This window comes from Lepidochelys kempii, chromosome 12 (assembly GCF_965140285.1).
Source record: "Lepidochelys kempii isolate rLepKem1 chromosome 12, rLepKem1.hap1, whole genome shotgun sequence".
Classification (NCBI taxonomy): domain Eukaryota; kingdom Metazoa; phylum Chordata; order Testudines; family Cheloniidae; genus Lepidochelys; species Lepidochelys kempii.
Window position 1 is genome coordinate 17,834,842 of NC_136391.1, and position 21,702 is coordinate 17,856,543.

Genomic DNA, 21,702 nt, shown 5'->3' on the forward strand with positions numbered 1-21,702 from the left:
AGGATGATAATTGATTCTATTATCAAGACAATATTTATCTCCCAAAAACAAACCAAAATTCAGTGTAATAAAACCAGTGTAATTACCCGGCATGCTGAAGCACATGGCTTGCTTTATACATTTCATTAAATATTTTTCTCTGTTTTGTAATAACGGGGAATTATTCAAAAACAATTTCTTTAACTGTATGGGAAAAGCCTCAGCTGATTGCATATTTTTGTCATGCGTTATGGTTATGAAATAATGAGATCTTGTGAGACCCTTGCAAATTATTGTTTCCCCGCCCCCCCCCCCCCCCGGCCTCCAGCTTTCCTCTCTTCAGTTAAAGTTAGGTGCTGGAAGTAGTTATACTTCATTTGAACAAATCAATGTTATGCCTCCCGTTCTCAAACACTGAGCTTGGAAAGAAAAGACTAAATTTACATTGATTATTTTGTGCAATTTCCATGGAAGAAAAACAAAACATACTTTGTGCATAAGAAACATTATTTTATTACAATTTACCCCTTTTAAGCCCAGTTCCCTTTTTTGGCAAATTTTGCTATTTGGTGCCAATAGCAAGTAGCTTAGCTCAGTAAGGGATATCAGATGCTCTTTTGTTTGAAAAGGGTATGTTGGCCAGAAATGTAGATGTATGAAGGACCAAGCATGCAGCATGGAGGATCTTAGTGGGACGCCTTCAGAAAGGAGTCGGGAAACTGGGACTGAACCTTCAATTTCCTGGAGTAGGTCTACCATTTTCCATAATCATTAAAGCCCCAGATTATCTCTCCCAATGACAAGCCCATGGAAGGGGAATCCATTGGAGGAAATGGCCAGTGGAGTCTTGTCCAAGTCCCTCAATATTATCCCCGGAGGGTGAAATAAGGTTTGCACCTCCACACACATCCCTAAGTAAAAGGTTACAGGGCACACTCCCATGAGCAGCTGGAGGTCAGGGACTCTGGTGCAGAGGCATCAGATCGCTAGTCTTGCTCTGGCCTCTGGTGCCCCGCCCCCAGCTCCTTGGCAATGCAGCTCCATTTAATCTGATCTACCATAGAATCATAGAACTGGAAGGGACCTTGAGAGGTCATCTAGTCCAGCCCCTACACTCATGGCAGAACTAAGTATTAGCTATACCATTCCACACAGGTGTTTGTCTAACCTGCTCTTAAAAATCTCCAAAGATGGAGAATCCACAACCTCCCTAGACAATTTATTCCAGTCCTTAACCACCCTGACTGTTAGGAAGTATTTCCTAATGTCCAACCTAAACCTCGCTTGCTGCAATTTAAGCCCATTGCTTCTTGGTCTATCCTCAGTGGTTAAGAAGAACAACACTTTACCATGGACTGCCCTTGGCCACTGCTTCCCCCTGTACAGATTCTAGCCCCTGTGGAAAAGGCTTCTGTGGGGTTCAGAGGGTGGGGGGTGGGTGTGACACTGTGGCCACATTTTAGCTAAATTTATCCCATTACATTTCCCCAAACTTGGCAATTACTTTTTAAATAAAATCTTCCATTCTTACCTTCAGCCATTGTTCTCCATGGTGACACCATCTTCCTGGCTGATCTGTTTGTATACTGTACAAACCTCACCCCCGTCAGATCCTGGGTAAATTTATACTTTCCAGTAAAATTTCCATGGTCCTAAACTCTCTCTAAAAATAAGAACTACTGCAACAAGCACTTCCAACATGACATTGTAGCGACAAAACCGCTGATTTGCAATCATTGCTGAGATGGTGCCGCTGGGAAAGAAGTGGTTCACATCAGCGGTGTTGGAAGAGTTTTTATCCTGGGGGTGCTGAAGGCGGAAACCATGGTACTTGGCTTGTTATTAAAACTTCAAGCCAGGGCGGGCAGCAGCACCACTAGCACTCCTAGTTCCAGCAGCTGTGGGTCACAGTGTATTGCTTAAAGTAAGGTGTGGAGCGCATTGATAGTACCAACGAATGGATATTTGCCAGTTGGCTCATTGCTATCAATTTTCTTTAGAGATAAATAAAACATTTTAAAATGCTTTAAACTCTTTGTATTAAATAGTCAAGATTAAAGCGAGCTCACATCACTGTTCAGTTGGAGAAAACACTTTTGATCTACCTGATGCAGGATCACTGTTGATTCTTGAACCTCCGATGGCATAAGGAACTCCTTCATTTATCTGCTCCCCTTACAATTTTCATTCCCTTAGTAGACTTCCTTGATATTTTTAGGACACCCATTGAAACTCTGCCATCTGCAAGTCTCAAGTTTGTCACTTGAATGACAACCATTGGTGACCTTCTTGGTGCCCTTTTAGCCTTCTATGTTTGAAATAGGAAAGAGAGCTTTGCTGCTTTTATGTAATCCGGACTTTGTCCTTCAAGCCATCTGCTGATTACAAAATCCATATTATTAGTTGAAATGTGCCATGCCAACATATGGTCAAATGTCTATATTTCATCTATGTACTATATCACCTTGAGGTGTCCTTTTATTAAGTTTAGTGTTTTAGTCTTTCTATGCTGGTAATGAAGTTTTTTTCAGTGCAAGAATTATTTTGCTCATTTGGAAGAGTTGCTCCTGACTATGTGTTTATCTTATATATAAGGAAGGTTGTAATAACAATGTGTCACTTAGTTTTCTCTATATTGAAATTTTCTAACCTCCTCCCCCATCAGATAATCCAAAGGAAATTTTTAACAACATCATATGCATTCTCCATAATTTCCATTGTCTACCAATATGTTTCACATGGAATTCAAGGTATTGTTTTTTAACCTATACAGCTCTGAATAGTCTGTGACCTGGCTAACCCTGGCTAAATCTAAGTGAAGATGCAAAGGAAGCAAACAAAATAATGACGCAAAAGTCAGAATATGGCAACATGGGCTATTGAGAAAGATGATCATTTAAAAAGTAAATTTCAAACAAACAAACAAACAAATGGAAAAGTTAGAAAAGTGAAATTATTCTTTCTAGCTTCTGGTGGAAGATGGTTAAGAATAATTAATATAAACCAGATACAAATCTGAAGTGCCAGCATTTAGAAAGATGAATATTTGACAGTTTGTCAGATAGATACATCTTATCGCCACAAAGGAAAAATTCAAGTTTTTTCATGTACAATAGATGGCAGTTAACTCATTTGACAGATTGACATTTTTACCAACACCAATATTTACTTGTTTTACATGGTTATTGCAACATTTCCTCAATACATTTTTGGGGGCAGAGCCTACTCAGTATTTACCTCTTCATGCCCACTCAATTCATTCTACAAGACCAAAAGTATACTGAGAAGTAGAGAAACAACTTCTGTTTAAATGGCTTAATTCCTAGGCAGGCTGGATGATTTCTCCAAGGGACCAACTTTGGTTATCAAGTGGATCCAAGAAATGTTCTATTCTATACTGAAAACATTTTAAAAGAAGGTAAAATTCTTGCATTCTCCAGCAAGAATACCTGCACTCAGTAGGAAAACTATATCTGTAGATGTTTCACGTCAATCATTGTTCTAACAAAATCTACACACTTTACTCCCTATACTCCCATTCAACTCAAATGGAACTACTCCTGTGTAAAATCAGGCTGGTGTTTGCATTGGGCTGGAAGTGCAGAGTGGACCAGGAGTTGGACTTGTGCTCTTTGGCTAATAGGATCATGACTCCAAAATAACGATGCACGATTTTCATAGGCAGCACAACTACCGGTATACTCATGTTTCAAAAATACAGTTGATGGGGCTTTAGTAATTACATGAAGTTCCATGCAAATAAGAAACTGGATATATATGTTGGCAGGTTGAGACATGGTTGTTGATTGTTGGGCATTTTGAAGAACGTAAACTGTCACCCAGTTCAGTTTTTAGCAAATGAATATTCCAAAAGCCTGACCCTCCCATCCTGCCACGGCCTGGCCGGGCCTGACTCCAGGACTGATTCTTCAGAGGAATGACTTCAGGTTTGATTCCAAGGCCCCAATTCTCATTTACATTTACTTTGGCAGTGTACAGGGGCCTAATTCTTACCTTAAGGCTCCTTTACCCTGCTGGAGTCTGGATTTTCTTAGTGTAACTGGGCCTCAGTGTAAATAAGAATCAAACTCCATGGCACCAGGATTTTCTTCTACTGCTCAAGCAATTTTTCATGATCACTCACTTAATATTAATTTCCCTCCTTTGAACTCACAGTAACTAAATAATTGTTAGAAGCAACTATTACAAGACACTTCACAATTTTGTCATGAATGGAAACTGATGGCAACTGATAGCTTTAGCACACTTGGGGCCGAGTCCTTCTCTGATCTTCACCCCCATTCAACTCTAGGTCTCTTTAGTAGGAAAACAAACAAATATTACAGCATAGCAAAAGTGCAACCAGGCCCTTCTCTACCCCAGACCTTCAGATTTTATCACCACTCTGAACCACAGCTTCACAGGTTTGATTTGAACGTCTTAACATGTGGGTGCTCCATGCCTCACAAAGTCCCTTCCCCCTCACTCCCTGCCATTGCTGTCTCCTTAGACAGCATCTGAAAAAGCTCAATGGTCCACTGACTCCTGGCCAACTCTTTGCACGGAGGCTCAATTGTCTACATCTCAGTAAACTTGGACCAGTGAAAGATGAGGCATCTTTTCACTGCCCGATTGGTAAATGAGGAGGGTCAATTTTGGAATAATTCAGTTAGTTTTAGAAGAGCTTGAAGAAGCTCACCAAGCTCCTTGCTTGTACAATCCCAACTCTGAATGCCCAAACCATCTAATCAGGATGGATGTCCCAGTGTCCTAGTGTTGCTCTGATATAGTGCCATCTTGTGGTACGTTTCAGAGTAACAGCCGTGTTAGTCTGGATTCGCAAAAAGAAAAGGAGGACTTGTGGCACCTTAGAGACTAACCAATTTATTAATTGGTTAGTCTCTAAGGTGCCACAAGTCCTCCTTTTCATCTTGTGGTATGTTAGCCATATAAAAACACTGACTCAAAAGGTAATAAAAACAAACGTCTCCAACACAAATTAAGTTCTAAAAACTAAAGTGCTTTAAGTAGTATAAATCACAGTAAGAATATGTAAATTTGGCCATAACTTCAGCAGTTTTGCATGTAGCATCACACACCACCTGCATGATAAATGAAGGAAATGCCTTCCAATTATGGATTGCTGAAGGTGCACGGATAGCTACATGCATATAATTATATATCCAAGTGAACAGATGGAAATTTTGCAACATCAAAACCTTCTCTCATTATTTGCTGTTTCTTGCTCTGTAAATTCTAAGAAACCATGGAGTGCTATACATCTTGATATGTAATTTCTAAGCAAAACATAAAGAAGATGAGATAAAGCTTTGGACATGACAGAGTGACTTATCAGAGTGGTGTCATCAGTGATAATCTGAAAAGATCCAGAAAGCAATGAAAGAAGGGACAGATGCTGCTTTTACAACCACTGGTAAAGCATGGCTCCAGGGTTATGATTTTAATGAAATTTCCAGATATACTGTATAATTGGTATTTAAAGGCAGAGTTAGGCTAAAAGGGCCTGGATCCACCATTATATTGCTATTCATACTTGCAAAGTTTCCTCCCCCTCCCACTCCAATAGATACTTTCTGCAAAAACAGAATCAACTCACACACCCTTCCAAAAATTGAACACCAGCACTTTGCCTAGTGGTATAATCACAGAGGAGAGTACACTTGCAATTGGACCTGAAAACCTGCCTCACTGGCCTAAGCAATAATGCCAAAGTTGGCTCTGCCTGTTACTAAAGCCAGGTATAGATTTCCTCTGTGTTCCGGTGAGTGTATGTTTCACATGTTTTGTAAAAGGATGGTAAGTTTTGACCCCGTGTTGTGAAAAATGCCTGGGGAGAATAGTCCAGCTTGCTGAATCACTCCCAGTTATGTTTCAGACAGCAATAGGCTAAACCTAAGGACCAAATAAAAAGTGTTGGGTACAGAAAGAAATTAAAATAGGAGGCAGAGGAACTTTTTTAGGCAGATGATAGGCAAGATCTTCAGGTGGTGCAAATCAATGCAGCTGAGGATCTGGCCATAGTCCTATACTAACTTCCAATGAACTCAAATGAGAGTTTTTCAATTGATTCCAGTCCACGTTGGATCAGACCTTTTCTCCTCAGCATGCTGTTTGTTGAATGGTTGGTAACACAATTTCTCTCTTTGAAATAATAATAAATGCTGTTATTTTTTCTGATGTGCTATCTAACTTTAATATTTTTGCTTAATATTTATTTTTTATATTTACTCAAGCTGGTCAAACTTTTTGTATCCAAACATTTTTTGGAGTGGAAAATAGGGTGGAAAATGGCTTTTTTCAGTAAATGGGCATTTTTATGGGGAAAAAAAAGTTCATTAAATATTTTGGGGGTTTCACCAAACCATTCCCCCTCTTTTTTAAATCCATTTTTGGGTTTTGGATGGGATAACATTGGCTTCAAGTCTAGATTCGATCAATAGTTTGGGTCACACTTTATAAAGATTCCACTTACAGATGCTTTATAAAAGGGTTAATGAATGAGTAATAGATGTTCTATGCATTTTACAGACATGAGTTATAAGCGTAACAGTAGAAGGTGAAATAGAGGACTGTAAGACATAGGTATAAGCAACCTGTTAGACTCTAACAGTCTATAAATATTTAACAATTAAAATATCATTTATTAATCCTTTATAAACTACTTACAAATGGAATCTCAATATGTAGCGCACAGTATGACGTACTAAACTCTGTCATTAAAACGTACATAATTCACATCTGGCCAGGTAACTGATATCACCAGGAAAGAAAATGAAATCACAGCATGAGAGGAACCACTTCAGACTCGATCTGTACTGATCTGCTGTGCCAAGTCTACTTTTATACTCAGAGACTCTCTGATTCTTGGCTCTATGAGCTTCAACCCATGAAAAAATGATGGGTTAGCCAAGGTGGAGTTTGCCCTCCTCCTTCATAACTCCCCCATCTCTTCATCATCTTTACTACCATAGCTTCACCATCCCTTTTCCTTGACCTCATTTTATATTGCTATTTGAGTAGTTCAAAAGGGGTGAAATTTACACTTTTGCAGAAGGTTCTTACAAGGCATACGCACCTTTTAACTGAGAGGTATGCAGTACCGTGGCCCTTGTGCTGACCCTCTGCATTCATCCAATGCAATTTTAGTACTTAAGCCTTTGACTTTTTACAGTGATTCTTGCTTCTCTGCAAACTGTAAAGTACTGAGGAATAATCATCGAGTATGATAGTTCTATGTTAGTTTAAGGTTTAAGATGTCAGCTGGTATTATTAGAATATCTCTGTTGTAGGCTATTGAACTGAATATGATTAAAATACAATAATTTCAAGAGAGCCAACGTTTATGTACATTTAAAGGTTCAATGAAATGTAAATTAAGAAATGATTTTTCAGTGTACACTGGATTAGAATCAGAGACAAATAATTCCCCAGCTACATCGTTGTCTTGAAATATTTCTGCAGTTTGTTACAAAGATGAATATTAGGTTCATTGTATAACAGCAGCTTGAAAAACCCACTTAGATTTTATTTTCCATCCTAGACAAATGATGCCTTTTATCATATATTTTAAATGGTAAGCTATATTAATAACGCAAAATCACCTCACAAACAGCTACAAGCTAGTACTAAAAATACAACATCATTGATTATATTTTCTTCTTTTTATAAGAAATGTAAAGGCACTAGATAATTTTGCCCAAATGTTTCTAATTTTCAAGCATTTGCAGGTTCCTTTACAAATTCTTTTCTTTTTACACATTTTTTACATTTTCTTTGTTTAGCGTTGATGGCTACCACTGGTTCCAGAGAAGGGACATAGATGTCAAACTGTAGCTTTCACACAAGAAGAGTTGTTAATATAACAATCCATACCATGCCCAGAGGCCCGTGCACCAATTCTGCTACTAGAGCCATGAGGGCAAATTCATGAGCCCTACTGAGCTCTGAATAGGCTCGGGCAAGGGTCAGCCTGCATAGATTTAGTTACAGGATTGGGGCCTAAAATGGAAAAGCAACGTTGCATGCATTAGACTCAAACATCGGTAAATCAGCAGATGTGAAATGAATCAATTCACTGACTACTGTGGTTCATATCCAGCCCTGGTTGAACTCAGTGAAGTTGCATCCTTTTTGCACCAGTGCTGAGTTTGTTCCTATGGATGTAGTTATTCTTGATGAGAGCTCTGTACAATTCTCCAGAGTTTGCCTCTAATAATTAAAATATATACAGCTAAGTGCTCTGTTCTCTTCGCTCTACCTGGGGAAAGTATTGGTTGGAGCTTTCTCTTGTGAATGGTAGAATTCTGAGCTTTTCCTATGTGCAATAGTGTGTGAGTTACTTATGCAGTGGGCAGAAAGGGCTCCACCTCCCCCACCCCCCTCACCTCCCACCCCCCGCAGGACTTTTTTTTCTAGACACTGTGCCTGGTGGTTCACTTTTCTTTCCTTCTGAAAACTAAACTGGCTGGTTAGGAAGAGATTTGTGGCGACTAGTGATGTGGTTTTGGCCTAGGACATTTTATTTTGTTTTGTTTCACCTGTTTGTTAACCTATCACTGTAAAACTAGAGTGCAGTGTAACAACTCCACACTGGACCTGAAAGGGTTAATGAGAGCTTGTGGGCTTAATCAGTCTTAGCTTTCTACACCTGCAGTAGCTGTCAAGCCTGGAGGGAGGCGTTAAAAGGGCTGAAGGTGGCTTGGATGGGGGCTGGCCAGGAAGGAAAGCAGATTGCTGGCTCTCACTCAGCAGGGGAAGACTGGCCTGCTGAATGCTCTGAGCCTTGGGACGAATGGGGGCAAAGGGCCCAGGTGAAGGAGAGCTGGCTATGATCCTGCAACTGGCCTAAGCTACAAATCCACCTCCAAGGAGGAAGCTGGTGGCAAAGGTGACATTTGCCATCCCCCACAATGATGTTCAAGGAGTCCCAAATTATTGTCAGAAGACCAAAATCTGTACAAACCTATCCAATGTTAAGCAGTAGAATAGCAGCAGATTGGAATTTTTGTCCTTTATATAAATTACAGCAAAATACTGACACAGTAGCCAAATTTTACTTTTTAAAAAAACTCTTAAGATCCAAGATTTTTAACTAGCCCCTGGATGTCTGGAAGGCTGGTTGTTTTTTTTTAAATAGCAAAAGTGGGGTGGGTCCAAAATACCCACTTGCTCCTCAATAATGGAACCCTAGAACCAGCTCTGGCTGGGGGTGAGGGGCTCCTGTCATAAGGTGGGAAATGAGACACACTGTTTGAAATAGAGCCCAGCTGCTGTCACACAGATTGGGAGTGGCTTTGAGGAAGCTCCTCAATAGTTAGTTGGGAAGAAGCTTAGAGGCACCACATTTCAATGATGGCCCTGGCGCTTCCCGAAACCAAGAGGGGAAGTACGATGAAAGACTGAAAGATGCTAGGAATGATGAATCCCTGATGGGGGTCAAGAGCCTGGCACAGAGGCCATGAGACTTTGGGCTTTCCTGTTTTGTTGGACTGGAAGGGATGGGACTCTAGATGACTTGGCCAGAGAGCTGAGTCACAAGAAGAAGTAGACCCCTGCAGGACTGGAACAACTGTCAGCAAGGGATATTAGAGGAGGAGAGCCTGCTACACCAGCCCAGCCACCAGAGGGCACAACAGTCAGTGACTTATTTGCTTACAAGTGGTTATATAGACTGTGTGAGTCCAGTTACCTCTGGAGAGGGGGTCTTTACATTCAACAGAAGTTAGTTTTTCTGCCCCAGTGAAATGCTCTGTTTTTTTGCCCAGAAGGGGCTGGAGTTTGTCCCATTCTCTCACTTTAATAACAATCTTTTCCATGTAACAATGATTTTCAAGTCAGAGCTCTTGGGGGGATCCAACATTTGCTTGGGACTGTGGTATTTCCAGTGAATTTATCTGATCTAAGAAGGTATATATTTGTGATATGTGTTCCCTGTAGCTGAACAATCTCTAACTGAGGTGTAGCTGGAAAAAAAAATTTAGAGATGAGCCCAACATGCAAAATTTTAAATTCAGGTCCGAATTTGAAACATTCAGATTCAGGAGTGTTCAGATCTGGTGCTTTTGTGTAAAGAGCGCTTTGAATCTTGATCTAGATACCTAGTTCACAAATTTCTCACAGACCTAAAATTAGGGATGTTTTGGTCCAGGGTTTTGTTTGGTTTTCAAAGTTCATTTATTGGGTTGGGTTTTCTAGCATCCCCAAATTTAGGGTGGCCAGAAATAAGGTTCTAATCTGGATTCATCTCTGCATCAAATATTGTCCCAAAGTCTTCCCTATATTATACTGATTATGGAAAGGACTATGCTGTATATGGCACCCATTTCAAGTTAGTTTCTTATATTACACTATTTTCAAGCTAGCCCTTAGAGAGATAATGTTTCTCCTTTGTAATGATTTTACTATTGGAAAAGTTCATTTTGGAAAATGCCTGAAAAACAATGAGGCCACTTGGGAAATTCTTTTCTTCTTGAAGAGTCTATCACTCTGTGGTAGCAGAGTCACTGGGATGTGTTATTTTGCTACATCCTATATCAATCTCTGTTTGATTATTATGTTATTGAGTTGCTTGTATCTTGAGAGATTAAACCACAGCTAGGTGAGCAAGAAGCAGAGAGCTACTGTGCACTCTGAATATAAGTCAGACATCAAAATAATTTTTGAAGTGTAGAACTACTGAGCTTTCGCTTTGTCGCATGAGCAGAAGCTGCCTTAGGCAAAGAGGAAAGGAGCTATTTTTTTTTAAATCTGCTGCGGCTCTTTTCACTACCTGAAGAACCATACATTCTGTGGAGCTATGGTTACATGCCTTTCAAACCCATCTTCTGCCTAAGGGCTGTCAGATGTGGCGCTGAAGCGAAGAGAGAGGTTTTTCCCGTCGTGAATCTTTGTAAGTTGGGAACCTGCTGCTTGCTGCAATAAGTAAATGGTTAGGCCACTTTGGAGCAGGACAGAGCTTTATTAATTTAGGAGCCTGGCAACATTCTTCTGTCACTTTGCTCTAGTTTAAGGAGGGTTGTTCTGTTCCAGCAAAATTTAGCAGAGTGAGAATGAGTTGCTAATCAGTAGGGATGAAACATCTCACCTCTGAAGAGGAAGATCCATCCTGAACAAAGCCATTCAAATCAGCGATCAGGTTAATTTAGCTTCAGAAGTCCCAACAATATTCTTCCCCCTCCATATTTCCCTGTGATAATTGTGGGTCTGCCATACTGTACATGGCAGCTACATTTGAACAGTACTGCACATTTGTTAACAAGAGGCTCCCCCATATATGACAACTTTCTTCTCTCCTTCCCTAGATGTAGATTCTCCCTACAGTACCTTAAAAAGCATTCCCTAGCCCAATAAGATTTCCCTGCCATACTGGTTGAAAATTTAAGGCACTTGTATGGTACTACCGTTGTATCCACACACCTCACAATTCCTATTGCACTGATCTTTAAAACACTGCAGCAAAATATTATTAGTCCCATTTTTAGAGCTGGGTAACTGAGGCACAGAGAGACTAAGTGGCCCAAATTGACACAGGAAGTCTGTGGCAGAACAGGGAATTGAGCCCAGGCATTCCTAGTCCCAAGCTAGCACTGTAACTACTAGACCATCCTTCCTTAAGTTCTGTTTCCCAATGCAGGCAATATATAGTGGAATTTTTCCACAGCGGTTCACTATACACTTCTTTGAAATGTAGATTCTCCAGAATATAATCGGGAGTATTAAAATATATTTATAATAATGGAAGTTTGAACTGTTTGAGGGCTAAGCACACATTTACAGAGCAGGGTACAAGTTTATTGGCAAAAGTAAGTGCTCATCCATGTAGCTGCCAAAGCCCACATTTACATGGACTAGGTGGGGCACTGAATATGCAGACTCACAGATACACCATAATTTGATATGCATGCACAGAAGTGGGGATTTGGAGGGTGCAACTGGAGCATGCGCATATTTCTGGAGACACTGATTGGGTCCTCCTTCAAAAGTGTAGTCCTTGCTGTTGCAGTAACAGGCTGCATGGTGGATGCCAACAGTACCGGTGCCCTTCTTGACCTGAGCAGCTAGTCAAAGTTCAGGGCCTTGTAGGATGTTCCAATTGTGAACAGAAATTGATGATGGAGTCTGGTATTTTTGTGCACATTCCTTGTTAATAAACAAGACTGAATCAAAGTCCTGCTTCTCCAAACACAGAACCATGAACAAAAGGAGCAGTTTCTTAGCCTATAGGCCCATGCTTCATTCAGCCAGCATCACCAACCTGGACCCTCTCTCTAGGCTTCTCCCAAGGTCACACTGTATTTACAGGCTGCTGCTTGTCTTTCTTGCTCTGCCTCATCCATCTGATTTTTGTCTGCCTATCCATCCCCTTGTCTTTTTCACACACAAACACACCCACCTGGTCAGAACAGTGCCCAGAGGAGCCCTCTGCCCACATAATGCTAGTTTCAGGACAGATGCTGTTTGGCCTTGTTTTAGGTATGGCTCCTTAACTTTCTCTTACAACTATCTTATGTGAAGGGTGCAGTCTGACCGCAGTTTCAACAAAGTTTTAACTCAACCCATAACAAGGCTTAAACCTGTTCATAATGATATAAAAAGGCATGACGTCAGAACAAAAGGTCTTATATGAAGTAATGTAGACTATAAAATCCTTGCTAATTGCTACTAATTCATAACCTCCCTTTAGATATACTCAGATACATTTTGCTTTTATAACAATTTTGTTATGTTTTTAAGTCTTTAAGATTTTTAAATCACAAATATATTACAGACAATTGGTACTGTAAATATAATTGTTATCCCCCAAAGGCATGTTCACAATCTGGTTATTAATAAAATCCCCCCCAAAAAGGCATACCAAATAGAAGAAAAACAAATAAAAATCTATGAAAAACAGAAGTATATGACTTGAAAATAGAATGCCCATTTAAAGCTCCAAACTTCATTAGACAGAAGTCCTCCAGGCAAACGTTGTAGCATTACTTATTGTCATAGTTTAATATTAGACTCCTCAGTATAATTCACAAATGGTTTCTGCATAAATCTCCCTACATTATAAATGTTATAATCATGAATAGCCCTAGCAGGGATGGGCAAATTCATTCAGATTTGAACCTACTCAAATGTAGCAAGGCTAAAAGTTCAGACCCAAACCACTTAGAGACCAAGAAAAATGGAGCAGAGAAAGGTACGGAGCAAAACATACCGATGATAAAATATGACTAAAATGAAAGCAGCTGTGAGTAGGCAGTGTGACAAATAGATTATGAAAAGGGGATAGACAGAGACAATTCTAATGCAGTAAATAGTGAAGTGCTCCTCCAAAGAGGAAAGAAGGTCCAGTGGTTAGAGCACAAGACTACAGCTTGGGGAACCTGGGTTCAAGTCCTGGCTTTCCAAAGTCTGTGCCACTTAGGGCTAGGTTCACAAAGGGAATTAGGTCCCCGAATCAGTCCCATTAGGATTCACAAACCCATCTGCTCAGCTGGTGTCTAAACTTTCTCAGGGCCTAAATTTCTACAGTAAAATTTCCCCAGGCACCTGTATTTTTTCCTGTGCCCATGGCCACAGCAGCCCTATGCCACAATTCTGGATGCTTAACGCCTAGTGTGAACCACAGCCAAGATTGGCATTCCTCTCCCTAAGTCTGATCCTGATCTGATACATGTCTTGGAGCTCACCTACCAGATCTGGCCACTATAGGTGAGCTTGCATAAAACACTCTGAGGCAGAGGCAGGATTTCCCTCAACTTTTAGCTCAGTGATTAGGGTACGTGTACTTGCGTGGGATGTAGTAGACCCCCCAGTTCAAGTCCCTTTCCACCTGAGTGATGTGGTTGCCCACTTTGATTGGCTGTATTCCTTGAGGTTTCATCAAATGACATTATCATTCATTAAAGATTCGTCTTCAAATTCTGGAGACTCCAGGAGAATCCTGGAGCTTGGCAACCCTACAGAGTGGGAGGGGAAATTTGAACTGGGCGCTGCCATCTCTGAGGTGAGTGTTATAACCACTGAGCTATGGGATATTCTGATGTGGGGCTCCCTCTGTCTCTCCTTTTGAAACTATTCTACTGTGGCTAAATAATGAACGGAGCATTGGGTCAGAGAGTGAGCGAGTGAGAGATGGAAAAAGAATAAGCATGAGAATGACTTTGCAGCCTGGTGGTTAGAGCATTCACTGGTAGGTGGGAGACCCAGGGTCCAGTTTCCCTGTTCCACTGACTCTCTTGAACTGTTTATCCGCAGTGGAGCAGTTTCACCAGGAGAGACTGAGGGAGCTAAGGTGACCAGATGTCCTGATATTATCAGGACCATCCTGATATTAGGGGCTTTGTCTTATATAGGCAACTATACCACCCTCCTCAGCAAAAAAAGTGTCCAGATAGCAAGTGTGAAAAATAAGGTCATCATAAAGGGACCCCCCTACCCATACCAGAATAGCCCAGGGATCGGCAACCTTTGGCACGTGGTCTGCCAGGGAAAGTCGCTGATGGGCTGGGACGGTTAATTTATCTGCAGCGGCTTTCCCTGGTGGACCGTGTGCCAAAGATTGCCAATCCCTGGAATAGCCCATAGCCAAGTGGGTATAGCACCCACCTGAAAGGTGGCAGATCCCTGTTCAAATCCCTGGAGGAAGATGACTGAAGTGGGTTCTCCCCTGACTCAGATGAGTAACCTAACCATGGGGCTAAAAGTTATAAGGGCAGTCTCCCTACCCAGCTTCTTGCCAAAACACAGGAAGTGCATAATACCAGGAAAGGGTTTGCAGCTGAGAGTCACAAGCAGCGGAAGGCACCTCCCTGTAGTCTGGATTTAGGTGCCTATCTCTGATCGAGGGACAGAAGTTAGAATAGACCTTTGTTACCTGCCATTGGCTAGTTTGGGCGGGGAGCTGTCTAACTTACTGGCTTTTGTGAATCCCATTCAGAGGTGCCCCTCTCTCCCTATTTATTGCATAGGGGACCCAGGTGTTGAACTTTGTGAATCCCAGTGACACAGCATCACCACATGTAAGCTTTTACACTACAGTTAAACACCCGTGGCTGGCTCGTGTCCACTGTCTTGGACTCAGGCTATGGGACTCTTTAAATGGAGTATGGACAGCTGGTCTGGAGCCCTCCCTGCTCACAGGGTCCCAGAGCCTGGACTCCAGCCTGAGCCCAAACGAATACACTGCAATTAAACAGTCCTGTAGCCTGAGCCCCATGAGCCCAAGTCAGTCAGGAATGAGTGTTTAACTGCAGTGTAGACATGCCTGCAGTGAATCTAGCCCATAGTGGCTCTGTGCCTTAGTTTCCCATCTGTAAGATGGGGGATAAATACATTAAAGTCTGTGAGGTGCTCAGAGACTATAGCAATGGGGGGGGGCATAAAAATGCCTAAGATAGAATCCTCAACGGGGCTAGTTCTGTTGACTTCAATGGAATTAGACCAGCAAAGACTCTGGCACTGTATGGGGTGTGTGTGTGCGTGTGTATAAACATAAACATCTCATTCTCTTATGTTGTTTGTTTTTGTTTTTATGGGATTTTTCCGTGGGTGGGGAGGGGAAAAGGTGTTATTCATAATGGCTTCCCATAGCTTACAAAAAGTCATGGGGTGAAATTCTGGTCCCATTGGAGTCAATGGGCAATTGGCCCATGGGAGATTTCATCCATGGTCGTGTTTTAACTGGAGTTAGTCTTTCAAACAATGGCTGTAAACTGCAGGAGAAAAGGTTCATGAACTTGACCCAGATTTGTTAACCCAGTACAGAGCTGGAGAAGTTCTCCAAACCTCAAGTTCCATAAGATGCTCCCAGTCCCAATAAAGAGGGAATGGCTACAGTTCTCTTAGGGGAGAACATCCTCCAGGGTGCTCTATTTTGCTTCTCTAATCACAGGAATGAGATGGTTCTTTGAAGCATTCACCATCTCTGCTGCTGGGGAGGGGGCTGGTGCATCGCCTGAGGATGAGCACTCCCAGCCCCTGCCTGCCTGTGCACAGAGTGATGACTTCTGAATTCCTTGCTTGCCAGGACACTGGATTTTACTACTAGTCCAGAAAAGCTTCCTTTTCTTAAATTTCATATTTTTCACTGTGCATAATGAAGTTTATTTTACTAAGGTAATAAAATAATATGATAGCGTATATATAATGTAGCCAAATGTAAAACTAATCAGAATAACTGGCCCAGTAACAAAAAAGGTCTCTTACTCAACATGGTTAATAAGCATTTTAAATATAAACAGATTATTTCTTCTAGTGCACCGATTAGAGTCATTCCCATTCTTTGCTGAGTGCATACCTAGGAGACTCTGTGTGTGTGCAATAAAACCCATACTTTATTAAGCATTTTTTTTCTATTTTGCTATGTGAGTCTAAATTCACTTTGAAGGCAGGGATGATGGAATTGTTCAATATATTGTGTGCAGAGGGTTATGACCTTTGCAATCAACCCCAGAACACTATTGTCTCTTTACTTCTGGGACAGCTGAAATGAATTATAAAGTGGTCTCATAAATCCAGAATATTTTGCTAAAGCCGAGGCATCTGATTTACGCAACATTTAAGAGTTTTTTCTCATTTCCAATTTATTTTTATTTATATAAACCTCAGCTTTGGTATTCATATATATGACCTCAGTGATGAAAACTGAAGATAGGGTAGTCTTTTAAAAATGATATCCTAATAATGGCCCTGATCCTGCAGTGCTTATGCATTGAGCAATTGTATGTATGTGAGCAGTGTCATTGAGTTCAATACACATTTTGTTTAAGGTTATCGGTGTTTTCAGGCTCGGAACCTTAAAGATGTAGAGTTATATCACTGAGGGGGGCTAATGCAGTCTTGGGACTACTCTTGTTTAAGCTGAGGGAAGTGCAAAGATGATATAAAGCCAGCTTTGGTCCCCTGCATTCCTGCACAAGGTGAATCTAAAGTAAGATGGAGAATTGGGAAAGAGGGGGGAGACAAATCTATTTCTGCTCCCCCGCACTAAAACAAAGGACAGTGTGCAATACCAGGAGGACACAGAAAAAGTGTTCAGAACTCTGGAGTAATCAGCAAATGTCAGGCGGCAAGGGCTATTAATTATGGTCCAAATTCTGTAAAGCACTAAAGCACAAGCCTAACTTTAAATATTAAGTTTCAGAGTAACAGCCATGTTAGTCTGTATTCACAAAAAGAAAAGGAGTACTTGTGGCACCTTAGAGACTAACCAATTTATTTGAGCATAGGCTTTCGTGAGCTACAGCTCACTTCATCGGATGCATAAAGTGGAAAATACAGTGAGGATGTTTTTATACACACCCTCACTGTATTTTCCACTTTATGCATCCGATGAAGTGAGCTGTGGCTCACGAAAGCCTATGCTCAAATAAATTGGTTAGTCTCTAAGGTGCCACAAGTACTCCTTTTCTTTTTTTCAATATTGAGACCTCAGGAGGACTTCTCAGCTGGATGCCTGGGAATGACAATTCTGTCTTGCCAACACCACTATGTGTCTTAATCAGCCAGTGGCACAGACAGCACATGCTTAAGTTCTTTGCTGATTTGGGGCCTTAAATCAGTGACATGGAAAATGTGGATGTAATATAGCTGCTTGTCTCCTTACACTTCAGTGGAGGTTGTGCTTGCCAAAGCATCTACCCATTACTATGCCTGTTAGTTCTTGTGCCCCTCTGTGGGCTGAGGTGAAAGCTTGGAAGAATACAAGTCAGATGGGACCAAGTCTTCAGCCACTGTCACTGTCACATACATGACCAAAACAATGTCATCCACCATAATCATCATCTTTCTTACCTCTGATATCACTATTGGAGGTTTTGTCTCAAGGCTGTGCCTTTGCTAGCAGCAGTGAAAGACATAAGAAAACCATTAGGGTGCTGTCCCTAGCCCCAGGGTTGAGAGGGTCCGGATCTGAGTAAATGTTGGTGCTGAGTCCCTCAGAAAATAACACCTGGTCTGAAGTATTAAATTGAGAGGCTAAGTCCAGGCAGTAAAAGTAATACTGGACTAAGCTACAAGCAGCAGGGTTCTGTGCTTTGCTTACTGCAGCACTCGGTGTCTGTGACACTGTCTGACTGACTGATTAAGACACACACACTGTGGTGTTGTCAGGAAAGAATAAAGAGGACTCTCAGGACTGTCACTCAAGATAGCCAACAGAGCAGCTTCTAGCCTCCAGTTCAGACCAGCACCATGCTCTACCTCTGCCATGCAATATTATGGTCCAGCCTGCCCGTACGCAGTTAGGAACATACAATTTTTTAACATGGTCATTGCCTTTTGCCCCACCCAAAAGACTCCAAAGACTAGTTTTTATTGGGAGATCTGATATGCTGCATTTTTTTTCCTCAGAAAACTAAGGTTTATTTGTAGAGTTATCACAGAACCCCCGTGATAACTGGCACATCAGCAGCCAAGAAAAGGACTCAATGGGCAGGGAAATCGAGCTACCCACTTATCCTTTGAGATGGTGCCTTCACAAGAGGGAGGAGGCATTTTGGCAGGGTATTGCGAGGGAAACACCTGTTCTGCAAATAACGACAAGTCTTTAGTCTCGAGGGCTCTCCACCTGGCACCTCTTGCAAGCACTGAATTCACATTCTCTCACACACTTTCTTTGTGGGAGCTGCACAACTGACACCTCAAACCACACTTAGAAACAGGTTTGGCTGCTGACACTATTCAATGTATTGTGGTTGTTTATTTATGCTCATTTGAGTGGTTGGAAAGGGCTTGACTTTCTTATTTTTTGTTTAGTTTTGCTTTCAGGAAGTTTGCCCTTGGGACAAGATGTGTTTCCCCCTTTCATTTTTGCAAAGATGAGAGGAAAATAAAGAGTATGAAATATCAGTCTCTCCCTCACTTAGGGCTGCGTAATCACATGCTCTGTCATCGCAGCCCTCAGCTGAATGAAGATTCAGAATCCATAAACATTTGGGGATACTCAGCATTTGAGTAGCTATCTGACCAAGGTCTATGTGTTCTGACTGCGGCAGATTTCATAGACTATAAAGCCAGAAGGGACCAATGAGTTCATCCAGTCTGTCTTCCTATGTTACACAGGTCATTTAACTTCCCTGAATTAATTCCTGTTTGGATGGGTCCTTCTCTCTACCTGCATCCCTAACCCAAGGGCAGTGAGGCAGTGGGAAATGTTCTTCTTTTCATACCTCTGATTCTTCCCTTCAGTGCCAGGTGTTCTTGCCCCTCTTCCTTTTCTCCTGACCCATGGAGAGTTGGAGAGCATAGAGGGATTCTGCTTCCCCAGCCACCTGACATGTATTTTCCCCTCATGTTCCATGGGACTCCAGGGATCCATCTTCTCCACTCCAGCTGAGTTCTTCTCACCTCAACTCCCTTATTAAATATGTAGTGGGTAATTCACCGTTTTTTCCCTGCTCTGTACTACAGAGCTGATTACTGCTAGGGTCAGGTAGTTACTTGAGCTAATTAATATTTGCAAGCAGCAGTAGGAAATAAGAACAAACCCCATCTTCTCAGTTTTAATTACAATATCAGTGCAATCAAATTCCTTGTGGATACACCTCCCACATCAGCTCCAAACAATTTCTGACTTGTTCATTAACAGTATCGGCAACGTCTTTAACTCATGATCTGCTGTCATTACAATATAATTACTCTAATGCATCTTTACTGAGCAACACCCTCCAAAGCCAAAAGCCATTGAATACACTATATCATTAGGGAATAGCGATATTAACATACATGATCAGTTTATGTCAACTCATGGTACTTCTCTGGCTCCAGGATTTTATATATGTAGGCAACCTGGCACATATCCACTCCCCCACCTCCTCTTGCTGTTATGGAATAGTTATATTATGACAGCACCCAAAGACCCCAGCTGAGATTGAGATCCCGTTGTTCTGGGTGCTTTACACACTTAGAAAAGTCATTCCCTGCTCTGAAGGACTTACAGTCTAGAAACATCAAGAGATGAATGGTAGGGGATGGGGATATGGTGGACAAGGAAATGAACCTGGTTAAGAATTGCCCAGCTTTGTTAGTTTCATGGGTTGTATTTTTAAGTGGGACAGAGGTAAGGAAGAAGGAGTCAGAAAAAAGAAAGAAGCAGAGGATGAATAATTACAACTTTGTCCTCTGGCTAGTCATGATCAGCAGGTTAGGTTTTGAAGGCATCACAGCAGAGGAGTCTTAAAGATGGATTAGAAGGACGATCAAGTAGTGGCTATTCAGATTACACCAGGGAGTTATTCCTATGCATGAGGGGCAGTGTGGGAGAAGCATGCAGGTGTTTAAGGGGGAAGCTGACTGGTGAATGGTAAAAGGTGGAACAAAGGCCAAGGTCAATGCCACAATGGGTTACCAAGTCAGCTAAGTAGGAGGGGGTTAAGTTATGAATTAAAGGTAAAGACAAGAATCTTGTGTTTGATGCAGATGTACAGGGTGAACCCATGGAGGAGCTCAGAGTGGATGAACAACAAGCCAAAAAGACTGCTTTAACAGAAGCTTTTTTCTCCCCTCTCCTCCTACAGAATTAAGGAATAAAGGAAACATTTTGATTGAATAAAAAAAAGAATGGGCTGGGATTTTCAAAGGAAGTTAGGGAATTTCAATCAAAATTATGTGCCCAATTCCCTTAGGCTCATTGGAAAATGCCAGCCAGGGTAATTATGTACAACTTATAGACATGAATACATAGTCCATTATGAAGTACGTTTCTGGGCTATGCTAGAGTTTTACAAAATTAGTTCAGTTTTACCATTAAAATTGTAAATATTTTTAAATCTATAAAAATGTGCTCATCTGGATACTTCTGGGAACACATGCAATAATCCTAGTAATCCCTGTGTGTGGAACCTGCCCTATTATGATCTTAAGAAAGGAGTAAAAAGGGGTAGGATCATTTCTGTGGCCTTTCTGAATTGCAATTGGTGCTTAAACTCACCTGTGCAGGAAAGCATGGAAAGATGAACAGAGGAGGAACCCTGGGTTGTTTTGTCCCCAGAAAGCTGCTAAGAAAGGACAAGAAAGACAGGATGAGTTTGCCCCTAGAGCAAATCTAGAGGAGTTGCCCTCTAGTGACTGGCTGCCAGCCTGGTGAGCCTTCCACAGGGCTGTGAAAGCTCCTCAGCTTTCTGAGCCAGTGTGGGGGAAGAGCTCATATTGCTGACACTGCATTTTATCTCTGAGAAGGTGTCAATGGAAAAGGGGAATTGGAAGATGCTTTGTGGTCTCTTGGTGATTTAGATTTGCATATATTAGCTGCCATATTTGTGCTCTGTGTGTTGATGTCCATGGGGGCACCAATAATCAGTCTGATAGCAAACAAACTGCCTTGCGCCCCAGATTCTGAACTGAGATCCACAAACATTTCTTAGTGAATGCACTCTCAGTTGCTACTGCACTTGTACAATCACCAGGACTAGGCAAAATCTAGTCTATATTTTGTAATGAATAAAACATCACTCAATCATAATTGATAAATGCAACATTTTGACCAGGATCTATCAGCAAAAACTCACCTTTCCCCAGACTTCACTAGCCTTTCCCCAAAAGGCCCAAGCAAAGAGCTAGGCCACAGACTGTGCTCTGAACATCAACGAACTAAGACTTTCTCTGACAAACTGGGGAAGTAAGCTCCAGAATCAAAGGTCCGTTTATGATGGTCATCCTGCCTCTAGGCCTTCTGAGCTCAAATTTAGGGACAACAAATTGAAGTGCCCCAGCTGA

At 41.5% G+C, this 21,702-nt stretch overlaps 2 long non-coding RNA genes across 16 annotated transcripts in view; one reads left to right on the forward strand and one right to left on the reverse strand.

The window, feature by feature from the left end:
• LOC140896235 (uncharacterized) overlaps window positions 1-21,702 on the reverse strand; it is a 381,899-nt gene that overhangs the window by 58,888 nt on the left and 301,309 nt on the right. For 5 of the 6 annotated variants that reach the window (XR_012154477.1, XR_012154475.1, XR_012154474.1 and 2 more), the window contains one exon: window positions 1,511-2,357. This is a non-coding gene — a long non-coding RNA (uncharacterized LOC140896235). The remainder of the gene's footprint in view (window positions 1-1,510; window positions 2,358-21,702) is intronic. The other variant, XR_012154476.1, reaches the window with a different exon arrangement.
• The window catches only part of LOC144929167 (uncharacterized), a 217,145-nt gene that overhangs the window by 58,312 nt on the left and 137,131 nt on the right, over window positions 1-21,702 (forward strand). The window lies entirely within an intron of this gene.